This window comes from Physeter macrocephalus, chromosome 15 (genome assembly GCF_002837175.3).
Source record: "Physeter macrocephalus isolate SW-GA chromosome 15, ASM283717v5, whole genome shotgun sequence".
Classification (NCBI taxonomy): domain Eukaryota; kingdom Metazoa; phylum Chordata; class Mammalia; order Artiodactyla; family Physeteridae; genus Physeter; species Physeter macrocephalus.
In genome coordinates this window covers 66,713,160-66,726,069 of record NC_041228.1, presented here as the reverse complement: position 1 = coordinate 66,726,069, position 12,910 = coordinate 66,713,160, and the positions used below count along the sequence as shown (strand labels likewise).

The following is a 12,910-nucleotide window of genomic DNA, read 5'->3' as shown; positions in this document are numbered from 1 at the left end:
AGACCTTAACTACACCACAAAATCTCTTCATAGCAGGAACTAGATTAGTGTTTGATTAAAGACCTAGGAGAAGGTATGTGTATACCAGGGGGCAGGGATCAGGGTGGAGGTGGAGAGTTAGAATTCTGGGTACCGCAGAGAAGTAGCATGGCCTGTTTGTGAGGAGAAATCCCAAAGAGCTTAGCATTGTGGGACCCTAACATTTCAGACGTTATCAGTGTTTGTCAAAGCGTGGACTATAGCCCTCTTGCTTAAGACTCACCTGTTGTGCTTGCTGAAAACACAGATTAGAATCTTAAACATATACTTATTTATATAATAAAGATTCAAGGTCACAGAATTGAGTTGATTATAATCCTCAGTCCCTGGCATGCTATCATTTGTAATTTACAAGGCCCCTCTTTTGTTTTATATTGATTCTTCCTCTTCATCCCCATTTTCATTCCTATTCCCAAGTCCCGCAAATACGGTGACCCTAGTATACTTAATGTTGTCCTGCTAATCTGCCTTCTGTGTGGTCCTTAAGTATATGCGCCTCCTGGAAAAATAAACAATGTCGTTGTGTATGTGTGTGTTTTATTAGGTTTTTCATGTATGACATTGTGCTGTAAATCTCCTTCGAGTTCTTTTTATTCCGGTAGTCACGTTTACTTAATGACTGCCACAGAATGTTCTGTCCTATTCAGAATCACAATTTGCTCATCGACTCCTCGAGATGGAGATCTGGACTGCTTCCAACTTCTTGTCAACACATCTTTCGTCCTCTTAGGGAGCTCTGTGAAAATTTCTCAGGGCTACACATCCAGGAATGGAATTGCTGTATTATTGGGTTAACATATACTTAATTTCCTTAAGTGCTATCAGATTTGTCTCCAGAAATCTTGGTCTAATTCAGCCTCCCATCAAAAATGCTTGAAGGCTATCGTTTCCCTATATATTTCCCTATAGTAGGTGTTTTCAAAAATCCGTTTTTTTTTTTTTTTTTTTTTTTTGCCATTCTAGTGGGGTTAAAAAGTTATCTTGTTAGTTGAAGTACGTTTATCTGATTACTACTGAGGCTGAATATTTTTTCATGTTCTTTTTTCAGTATTTTGGGTACTTTTTTTTTCTTGCTGTTTTACAGGAAATGATTGTATATTCTAGCTTTTAAATCATGGCCAGTTTTAGAGATTGCAAATACCTTATTTGGTCACCTATCTGTTAATTCTGGTTTTGATATTCTTTTTTGAATAGAATCTATACTTTTGATATTATCAAATTCCTTATCATTTACATTATGTTTACTTATGGTCCAACAGTTATAATACACTTAACTTCCTCTGCTCTTATATTTCACATTTAGCCCTACATTCATTTGCAGTAATATATGGTATGAGATAGGAGTCTGACTTTATCTGTGTCGCATACTGTGAACTAATTATTCCTTATCATTTACTGAATCATTTCTCATCTCTGAAACTTCTGTAACATCATCTTTATCACGTTGTCGTATATAAAAAGCTTGAATCTGAGCTCCGTTTTGTTCAGTGGGTCTGTTTGACAGTTGCTGGGCTAAAACCAGTTATTTGGTTTTTTTTTTTAGTATCATAGTTTTGTAGCATGTCAATAACTGAGAGAGAAAGCTTCCTTCTTTGCTGTTTTTGTTTTTCAAAAATTGCCTTGGAATTTTATTCATATGCATTTTAGAATCGGTTTGTAAGTTTCAAAAGCAAACATACAAATCCTGCTAATATTTGATTGTATTGCTCATATGCAATAATTAAGGAAATCATTTATTAGAGATTTTTTAATTTTGTAATACAGGGCTTGTGAATTTTTTAGGTTTATTCCTAGACATTTTTGGTCATTGTTCTTTTAAGTTTTTTTCTTGCTCCTGTGACTTGCATCTTGTTTCCTACTGTGAATTTCTGATGTAAATAAATGCTAATGATTTTTCTTTGCTTATCCAGTAACATTGCTGAACTCCGTTATATTCTCGTTGTAAAAATCCATATGTTTAGAAGAGCAGTTACGGACAATTTCAGAAAATAAACACCTAAGGAGAGAAAATGTACTGAGCTAGTTACACAATGACCTGGATAACAGATGCCTTTGATAGGAAAAAGAGAAAATGTATCAGATTACAAAACGGTTTGCCAAAACTTGCCACACAAATATCATTTTTTCAATATTATTATTTTAGATGCCTTTATAAAATAAAAATAATATGTTACTATAACACAAGATTCTATAACACATTGTGTATTTACTTTGTATGCTGTTACTTTTTTAGAAAAATGTGTAATACCATATATACTTCTGCTTTTTCATTTATAATGTGAACATTTTCACTTTACTGACTTTTTTAAAAATATGGTTTTTAGGGGTTTAACAATTTTCTTTTTACAGTTACATTTATTGCATTATATATATATATGTATACACACACACAGAACAGTGAACAAATTATTATTCTACAGTTCAACAAATGTTCATGAAGTGAAAACACTGGTATATCCAGCAGTCAGACTAAGAAACACACAAAAACAGCATAATTTTGAATGTTTAAGTTGTTTCCAATTTCCCCACACATAAAACTTTATTTACAATTCTGATTTTATTTCCTTTGGAAAGATTCCTAGAAATTGAATTACTGGTTAAATAACATGAGAATTTTTAAAGTTCTCTATACATATTGGTAAATGCCTTTTGGGAAAGATAAAATCATTTCATAGATCCAATAAAGGAGTCCATGGAAGAGCATCTGTACCAGTGTAGAAGACTGTTAAAAAAAAACATCTCATTATTGCTTCAATTGTTTTTACTAAAAACAATTGTACTTTTTGACATCTCTTACCCTGAATATTATCTCTCCTCTGTTCATTTTTTTTTTTTTTCTTGCTGGAGTGTTACCGATTTTTAAATTAAAATTTAAAATAGTTTACATTCTACGAATGTTAGCCTTGGGTAATATTTGTTACAAGTAGTTTTCTACTTCTGACTACTGCTTTTCAATTTCTACATGTTTTAAATATACTTTTAATTTTTTGAAGATATACATGCAAATAATTTAGGGTTAAGTGATTCTAGAAAGCTTAATCATTCTATCCTCTATCATCTGTTTTTCTATCAATCTATCTATCTATCTTCTATCTTATCTACCTGTCATCTATGTCTGTCTATATCTCAGTCTCCCACTACAAATGTCTTTACTCTAAGAGGGATTAAAATTTTCTTTCTTTCTTTTGGCATTCATATTCATATCTCTAAATAGCATACTTCTATTTCTTCAATTTTTTGTGTCAGTCATTACCTTTTGACTCTTGATTATGAAAGATGAAGATTTAGCCCTACATTCATTTGCAGTAATATATGGTATGAGAGAGATCTGAAGGCTTTCTTTAAAAACAAAAACAAAAACAAAACTTCGTGATTCTTTTTCCTGGGAAAGGATTAAGATAGTCAGGTGCCAAATATATTTAAATTCTGTTTTTAGAATACAAAGTAACCTTTTGCTTTATAATCTAGTGAATCTGGAACTAGCTAAATTTCTAAAATGCAGTTTTTAAATTTAAATTCAATAAACACCTTTGCAGATATGTCATTAGGGGAAGAACAGTGAGTTCAAAATAATCAGAAAAACCTTGCTGCTTAATTCTCTTAAAATGTATTTAACCTGTGTGGTTACATTTTCATTTAGATAATTCACGATCATTAGTTTTAATTCCACTTTAAGTTTTTATTTAATTTCTTTCTATATTAACCCTGAGTCAAATATTTTTCTGGCTTCTAGCAAAAGATACCTTCAGTGTTAGCATTTACTTTACAAGCTGTGGTGAGGGTTTAGGGAAAAAGTAGGATGGTGTCATGGACTAAATTGTGTCCCCTGCAAAATTAATATATTGAAGTCCTAACCCCCTATGTGACTATTTGGAGATAAGGCCTTTAAAGAGGTAATGAAGTTTCAGTGAGGTCGTAAGGCCCTAATGCAATAGACTGTTGTCCTTATAAAAAGAAAAGACACGGAGGATGAACGCATGTAGACCAAAGGCCGTGTGGGGAGACAGCGAGAAGCCTGCTGTCTGCAAGCCACTGAGAGAGGCCTCAGGAGAAACCAGCCGTACCAGGACATTTATCTTGGACTCTGGCCTCCAGAGGTGTGAAAAAATAAATTTCTGTTGTTTAAGCTGTCGAGTGTGTGGTATTTTGTTGTGGCAGCCTCAGCTGACTCATACAGGTAGATAGATGTAAAAGATCTTCATGTTTGCTCCTTCAAGTTCACTGGACACATTTAGAAAAACTGACATCATTGTATTTCTCTTTAAAAAATTCCTGATGGCAATCTACTAAACTGATTTCATAACCCCATTAATGGATCACAGTATAAAGTTTTTAAAACAAAGATTTGTTCTATTGTGTCAACTCTAGGTCACAAGACAGACAGAAGGGATGACACACCACTTTGTGTGACCATGAGGCATGCTTCCAGAGAGGGCAGAGTTCTCACTGGGTTACCCGTATGGATGGAAAGGCCTGCTTGGGCAGACTTCCTGCTACCTAAGACAAGATGTTGGTTCTTCCCCAGGCCAAAAATGTTGTGTTTGGTCACATCTTTAAATGAAGTAAGGCACTCAATTGTTCTCTATCTCAGTTTATCATTGGTAAAATGAAAAGAGCCCCAAGCTTAATAACAGACATTGTTTGGTTAAAATGAGTTACATGTGAAAAACGTCTGAAAAACAAAATTTTAAAAAATATGCCAAATTGTATTTAATGGTTTATGTCCCCTTACTATTTTCTCTTGTCAAAATACGTAGAAGGAAGAGATCATAACAATAAAAACAAATGGTTATAAAATAAAACAAATGTATCAGTTGGTGAATTTGAGAAATTCTTACCAATAAAGTGTTCCATCCTTTGATCTTAACTTTTTTAACAAGGGAAGGTCTATTGAATGCATCATGTGATTTTTAAAAAACTGAACATCATTAGGTTATGGTCCAGTAAGTGGATTGCATCAAATTAACTGCATTTCTTTTTTAGTAGGAGGGCTTACTGTTTTGATTTTTTATTATAAAATAATATAAACAGTATAAAATTCAAAGGCTATAGTAAATTATTTTTTCTGTCTCTAAAATCACTAAAATTCCACCTCTCAGAGATAAAGACCGCTATATTTAGTTTTTATCCTGGGAGAAACAGGGGGAAAGATGGAAGAAAGAGAGGAGGATGGAACCAGAAGGATGTTAGCACCAATTCTGAGCCCTGGCTCCTGACTTATTACCATTCAAACCTGTAGTAATGCTCCTCAACTGACATCCTACCAGCCCTACCAGCTGGGCATGGATTTCTGTGGGCACGAGTGAATGGCTAGTGCTTCTCCCAGGAACTGGGACAGGAGGCCAAGGGTATGGGGGATGGTTGTGGGATGGGGATAGTCAGTCATGGCACAGTTGATTTCAGGGCTTTAAGGCTACGTCTCCTCCATATGTTGCAAATGTTGTTTGATATTTTCATGTGACTCAGTCATCTTTATGTATTAAAAAAATTTTTATTGGAGTATAATTGATTTACAATGTTGTGTTCGTTTCAAGTGTACAGCAAAGTGAATCAGTTATACATATACATATATACATTCTTTTTTACATTCTTTTCCCATATAGGTCATTACAGAGTAATGAGCAGAGTTCCCTGTGCTATACAGAAGGTCCGTATTAGTAATCTATTTTATATATAGTGGTGTGTATATGTTAATCCCAATCTCCTAATTTATCCCTCCCCTACCCTCCTTTTCCCTTTGGTAACCATAAGTTTGTTTTCTATGTCTGTGACTCTATTTCTGTTTTGTAAAAGTTCATTTGTACCATTTTTTTAGATTCCACATATAAGCAATATCATATGGTATTTGTCCTTCTCTAACTTACTTCACTCAGTATGACAATCTCTAGGTCCATCTATGTTGCTGCAAATGACATTATTTCATTCTCTTTTATGTTCTATGTATTTTTGAATGTAAATCAGTTGATTTTGCATTTGCCTTAGATGTGATTCTGCTTGTCCCTTGTGCCTTTTCCTTTGGAGGGCCCATGGCTAGTTCTAGGCAAGTCACTTGTCCCCTTGGGGCCTGTGCTTCCTCAACTGTGACTTAAAGAGTTTGGACAAGAGAGCCTCTGAAATCCCCGTCTCTGGAAACCTCTGCTTTCTCTGTGTCATATCTCTAAATATATGTTTCATTCGTTGAGAGTGGAATTTTTGTTTAATTTCTTCATAGTCTCCATAATGTGTAACACCTCAGTTTAGTTTCATAGACATTTATTACATTTTTATGTACCTACTATGATCCCAGCACAATATGTTGGCTGAGTAATATAGGCTAAGTAGTTAACGAGTCAGATTTCTCTAATAAAGTAATAACTTTAACTTTTAGAGTCTACATCTTGTAGCTGGTTCTCCCAGGTTTCTGTTCGTGTGTTTGTTCATTTTTGTTTGCATTATAGACATGTTACAAGTTAAAATGCTCCCAGAGATAGAATAGTTGATGCCATAAATATCTCTTATGAATTATTTTATTAAAATATAGGTGACATGGTTATTGTAACACCTGAATAATTTCAGCAAAAAAAAAACTCTATACAAAGCCATTTCTATACACATTTAACCTATTTTTCAGCAAAAGCAGTATCATTGCTTAAAATAACATAATGTCACAATGACCAGTGTAACCTGAATACACCTGTGCTTGGGGCCTATAAAAAGAACAAACTGAATTAAAATTTAAGAGTGCATTAAATCTTAATGGAAGTGCAAACTTCATACAGAACCAAATCTCTGGGTGTGACTCTGTTAAGAAAAATAGACCTTTGAGGGGTAAAAGCAGGTGGGAAACTAATGTCCTTCTGAATCACTGAATCACAACCTACTTAATGAAAGTACTAGTGAAAGTCAGTTGCCTGAACCCAGCATAATCTTCTACCCAGGTATATCCTTTTACACCAAGAATATGGCCTATGCTAACAGATGAGGTTTTTTTTCTGACTTCACCATAATAATCCAGTTAACATGATTTACTTGTGCTTTAGTCACCACACAACTGTCTGTGTAATAAGTGCTTTGTTGAAAGTGCTACACCAGTGGTGGCACCAAAGAAGAGATGCTTTTTCATTTGAGTCTTGCAGGCTCTATAAGAGTTCACCAGTCAAGACATAAGGAGGAGCTCACTGGATCCAAAGAATAGGGTGAGTACTGATGGGTTCTTTGCCTGAAAACAAGGCCCTGCGTGAGGTGGCTTTGCCCCTTGCCTATCTCCTCCTCTCCTCTGTTTATTTCATAATATCCAATCATACTCAACTCTTAGCTCTTTACCTCCATGATTTGCCCATACAAATCGCTCAGCTGTTTGCTTAAAAGCCACACTCAGCTTTTAATAATAAATTCAAGCATTAATTCCACATTCAATCTTTTCTGGTTTCTATCCCCCAACCCCAGTATAAGAACTTCCCTTCCTTTGTGTCTCCAAATACTTCATGGCACCTATTTGTGGACGCATGAGTCTTCCCTTCTAGCCCCTCTAGCATAGAGCCTCACTCGTCAAGACTCATGGATCCTGAAACATAAAATAGTACCTGGCACAGTGGAACGTCATTAAATATGTATTTAATAAGTTGAATTATATATTTGTGGAAAGACTTTATCAGATGCTAGAAGGATCTCATCCTTTCCTTCAACTGGAAAGAATCTTTTCTGGTTTCTATCCCCCAACCCCAGTATAAGAACTTCCCTTCCTTTGTGTCTCCAAATACTTCATGGCACCTATTTGTGGACGCATGAGTCTTCCCTTCTAGCCCCTCTAGCATAGAGCCTTACTCGTCAAGACTCATGGATCCTGAAACATAAAATAGTACCTGGCACAGTGGAACGTCATTAAATATGTATTTAATAAGTTGAATTATATATTTGTGGAAAGACTTTATCAGATGCTAGAAGGATCTCATCCTTTCCTACAACTGGAAAGATTTTTTTTTTTTTTTTTTTTTTTGTGGTATGCGGGCCTCCCTCTGCTGCGGCCTCTCCCGTCGCGGAGCACAGGCTCCGGACGCGCAGGCTCAGCGGCCATGGCTCACGGGCCCAGCCGCTCCGCGGCACGTGGAATCCCACCAGACCGGGGCGCGAACCCGGTTCCCCTGCATCGGCAGGCGGACGCGCAACCACTGTGCCACCAGGGAAGCCCCTGGAAAGATTTTTAAATGATTAAAATGAAAACGTGCTATTAAAACAATTCTCTCAAGTTGGGTTAGGAGAAAAGGATTTTAGGTTAGTAACTGGGTTCCATGTCTTCCTCTGTGCGTAACTCACTTAAGGAAAATGTTTAAGCATATCATTTCCAATTCAGAAAGGAATGGTGGACAACCCCTTGTCTATTCCTTATTCTATATTTAATCTAATACTAAGGACAGTTGCTGTCTATTAAACCTGATGAATCTTAGGTGATTTTTACTGCCTTGAAATCTGAGAATTACTAGAAAGACTGAGCAGTAAGTTATGCGATGCCAGATATCTGTATCATATCATATCATATCTTGTGGTTAGGGTAATTTGACTTTACATCCAAGTCAATATCTAAGTTATATAATTCCACCTTAAAGGACCTTTAAAAAAACATTGTTTTTTCTAAGCAATTTTAGTTTAAAACTATATATTCTCTGTAAAATAAAATTCAGGTAATATCCAGTAAAGAATAAAGAAGAAAGTCAAAAATTTCCAAAATACCCCTTTGCATATATGAGAAATAATGACTATTAATGTGTTTGTTGATGAGCATTCTTCCTCACCTGTCTGTGTATTCTCTCATCCATTTTCACACACACACACACACGCACACACACACACACACACAAAGTCAGTTAAAGTTACAATGAAAAAGATGATGATATTTAAAATAGTAACTCTAAAGGTCTACCTTTATGATTACTATTTTAAATACCACCTTCTTTCTGATTGCATTGTTTAATATCTCCAATGTAATGTGGGTTTTCCTGTTTTTTATCCCTGTTTTCAGTAGGAATAGGTCCAGTGTTTCCAAATTATATAAAATGCTAGCTTGGGGGATGAAATATATATATTATAAAGTCAAGGAAGGAATATCTTTGAATGCTTTCTCACTATTTAAATATTTGAAATGTGATTTTCTTCCATAGAACTATTAATATGGTGATCGAACCAGTGGATTTCCTAATATTAAATCATACTTACAATCTGGAAGGTAACTTTTTAAAATGTGCTGTTGGATTCTGTTTGCTAATTTTTATCTCAGAATTTTTGCATTGCTATTCAGAAAATTCACCCATAGTTGTTCATTTTGTGCACTTTTATTTCAGTTTGAGGACCAACAAATAAGAAGTTATTGGTTTAAATGGAAAATTGCCTAATATGTGAAAATAAATGAGAAAATGGCCAACAATAATGATATTCAATACTGGCATAGATGGCAGAGTGAAACTGAGACTATTTTTCCGAGATTCCTTCAAATATAAGATATTCATCTATCAAAAATAATGTGTAAACTCTTTCATCAAGATTGGACCCTCACTGAGAATTCTTTCCATGGATTATTTTTTATCTAATGTAAACTTCAGTCTTTTGCCTATGACATATTTTATAGTCATAAGCTATTAACTCAAGTTGTATCCCTGGATTTTTAATGTAAAAAAATGCTACATCTAGTAAAGCTACAAGTACATTCACAGGCCACAGAATTAGTAAACAACCAAAACACTTAAACCCTTTATGATTCTCCCTGTTACTCCTGAAGCTCGACATAAAAGTTAGTTCTCATTTTGCTTGGCTCTAATATTAACATTATCATTGTATTGAATTCCATTGTGTGTTGCAAAGCTGAACCTCAAGATGTAGGAATAAATGGCCATAAATTAGAATTATTTGACATGTGTCAATAAAATAACAGGGCCAAATACTAAAACACTTCGGCTTCATGCCAAGTCTGAGGTCAGGATTTGTAAGAATGACAGTCCTTTTTCTGGCCTGCTTCTTGCGGTGGCCCTGAGGCTGCAGTAACCAGATGTCTGGTATTTTGCATTTAAAGGTCTCACAGTTTTAGCAGATAAAGCCCCACTTTTTTCTTTTTTAACTCAAAGTCCGACTGTTTCCATTAAAATACACACTTCTTTTTATTAATCGAAGTTTTTCTTTTGCCATAATCTATCTTAACAATGAAAAGTAAGAAAATTGTAACCTATTGTATGTTTGAATTACCCTGTTTAACTAAAGAATCAAAAAATAAATATATTTAATTTTCCCTTATGCTGCTTAGATTGTGTGGTATAAATCAGAAACTGTTTGAAACTTAATTTCCCCATGTAGTATCAGTAATTTGATGGCAAGTTCTTTATCTCCGTCATCTCTGAATCTCCAGCCCACTATACACTTAAGGAGTGTGCAATAAATATGCTGAAAGAATAAATAAATGGATGAATCTGGAATTAACATCATTTGCAACCAAGACTCTTAAGAGTACTTCCACGTGGTGATTTAAAAGCAAAACGAAACCCCCCAAAATTGGCCTGCACTAGTTTGTTGAAAGATTGTTAGCTAAATCTCTATAGGGGCATTTACAGTTGGACCTACCGTCATAGCTAAGGAGAACTGAATCTCATAGGTATTCAGCTATACCTTTAATGGTATGTATGGGGAGATGAGGATCCAAAATGTACCCTTAGTACCATAGCAACTTTATCACTAAGTTCCCTTTATTAAATTTTAAAATTAAATTTTATCGTGGTTATTATGACCAACCATCTGGGCTTTATCTGAGTAACTCAAAGACTGTAGGGGCTCTGTTGCATCTACAATCATCTTTATTTCAGAGAAAAAAAAAATGTCCTTTATAAAATATAGGAAGAAGCTCAAATTACTATCTAAATGGCAGTTGAATCCCAGAATAGTACTATAAAAATGCAGTCAAAAGACAGAGGCCATAAAAGGTCCAGGGCTTCTTAGAGACTTGACTGATTTCGGGTCAGGCACGAGGGATATACAGATGAACCTGGGGCATTGTGTTGTGTCAGATATCAAGAAATCTATTAAACTTTACTGAAGGGTATATCGAAATGATCAGGAATCAAGTTGAAAAGGCTCCCACTGGCTAAAGATGGGATCATTTGAGCATCCATAACAGGAAGTGCAGTGTATTGAAACACTTAATATGTTTAAAACCATGACATCACTCTCTCTTACACACACACACACACACACACACACACACATCCATCATTACCTTCATTGGGGTCCTTCAGAAGATATTGAGTAAACCATCTCAGTATTTTGAAAACTGGTGATGAAGGAAAATAAAGATTTATCCTGCCTTCCCCATATAAACTGTACCTCAACGTAACCCAATAGTGGATAAAAAGAAGTTTCTTAATATAGAAATTTCCCAGCTAATAAATGAAGAAGGAATGATAGAATTAGACCATTTTATCTTGCCATCACCTATGAACTAATAAATCTAAGAAATAATTACTAAATGGCAATAAACACCACAAAAGATGAGATAACCAGACGTTCATGTCTGCTGGTGGAAGTATAAAACACTACCTAGGAAGTCGTCTTGCAAAAAATTAATTCTGAATCTGATCAAGACATTAGATGGACTACCAACCTGTCAGTTCAAAAAAAATATAGACAGGAGACAAAAGAGCATTTTAACGGACATTTTGGGGATGCAGTGAATAGCACCCTGACGATGGTGCTTCTCAAAATGTGGTCCCTAGAGCCCCTAAAGTTCTGGGAACTGTTTGTACTTGTTCATGATGAGATAAGGAGCTTGTGTCAGAATGTAAGTTAATTACATCACTAAGCACACTCTGTAGTCCAGCTGAAGGAAGTTGTTTGTAATTGTCATTCTGGGGCAAACTCCTTATTTTATGTAGACCAGTACATTGACTAGCACAGCACTATCGTACAAACGACCTTTTGAAATTTGTATAAAATAGGGGAAATGAAAAAGATTAAAAGAGATTTCATAGAAATATCAACTAATTACAATACATTAAGTATATTTTATGCTGATTTAAATAAACTGTAATGAAAAGGTGTAAGAAAATTTGGGCATTGAGTATTTAATAATATTAATGAATTGTTAGATTTGTAGACAAGATAAGGGCATTGCGGTTATATTTAATGCTCAGAGACACATTTTGGAATATTATGGACAAAATATATCATTTCATCATGTCTAGGATCTGCTTCACAATAATATGGAAGGGTGTGGAAAGTGGGTAAGAGGTGTGAAAGTAACAGGATTAGACATCTGTTAAAGTTGTTTAAGCTGGAGGATAGAAACATGTACTTTCATTACATCATTTTCTCTACTTTTGTATATGTTAAAATATTCGAAAATAAAAGGTTAAAAACTAAAACAAAAACCAAAACGAACACATGAATTTCACCACTGTAAGAATAAATAATAAAGAGAATTCACAGAAAGTGAGAACTAGAATTAGGACTAAAATAACACTGAGTAATTTTTATTTATTTATTTTTATAAATTTATTTATTTATTTTTGGCTGTGTTGGGTCTTCATTTCTGTGCGAGGGCTTTCTCTAGTTGTGGCAAGTGGGGGGTCACTCCTCATCGCGGTGCGCGGGCCTCTCACTATCGCGGCCTCTCTTGTTGCGGAGCACAGGCTTCAGACGCGCTGGCTCAGTAGTTGTGGCGCATGGGCTCAGCAGTTGTGGCTCGTGGGCTCTAGAGCGCAGGCTCAGTAGTTGTGGTGCATGGGCCCAGTTGCTCCGTGGCATGTGGGATCTTCCCAGACCAGGACTCGAACCTGTGTCCCCTGCACTGGCAGGCAGACTCTCAACCACTGCACCACCAGGGAGGCCCATGAGTAATTTTTAAATAGGCAGAAATACT

General features: G+C 35.3%; 1 long non-coding RNA gene across 1 annotated transcript; it reads left to right on the top strand.

Moving 5' to 3' along the window:
- Positions 1–4,458: 4,458 nt before the first annotated feature.
- Positions 4,459–10,056, top strand: LOC102995642 (uncharacterized). The gene is made up of 5 exons (XR_447930.2): positions 4,459–4,601; positions 5,643–5,686; positions 7,155–7,214; positions 9,174–9,238; positions 9,354–10,056. It is a non-coding gene; the product is annotated as an uncharacterized lncRNA (long non-coding RNA).
- The last annotated feature ends 2,854 nt before the right edge of the window (positions 10,057–12,910 follow it).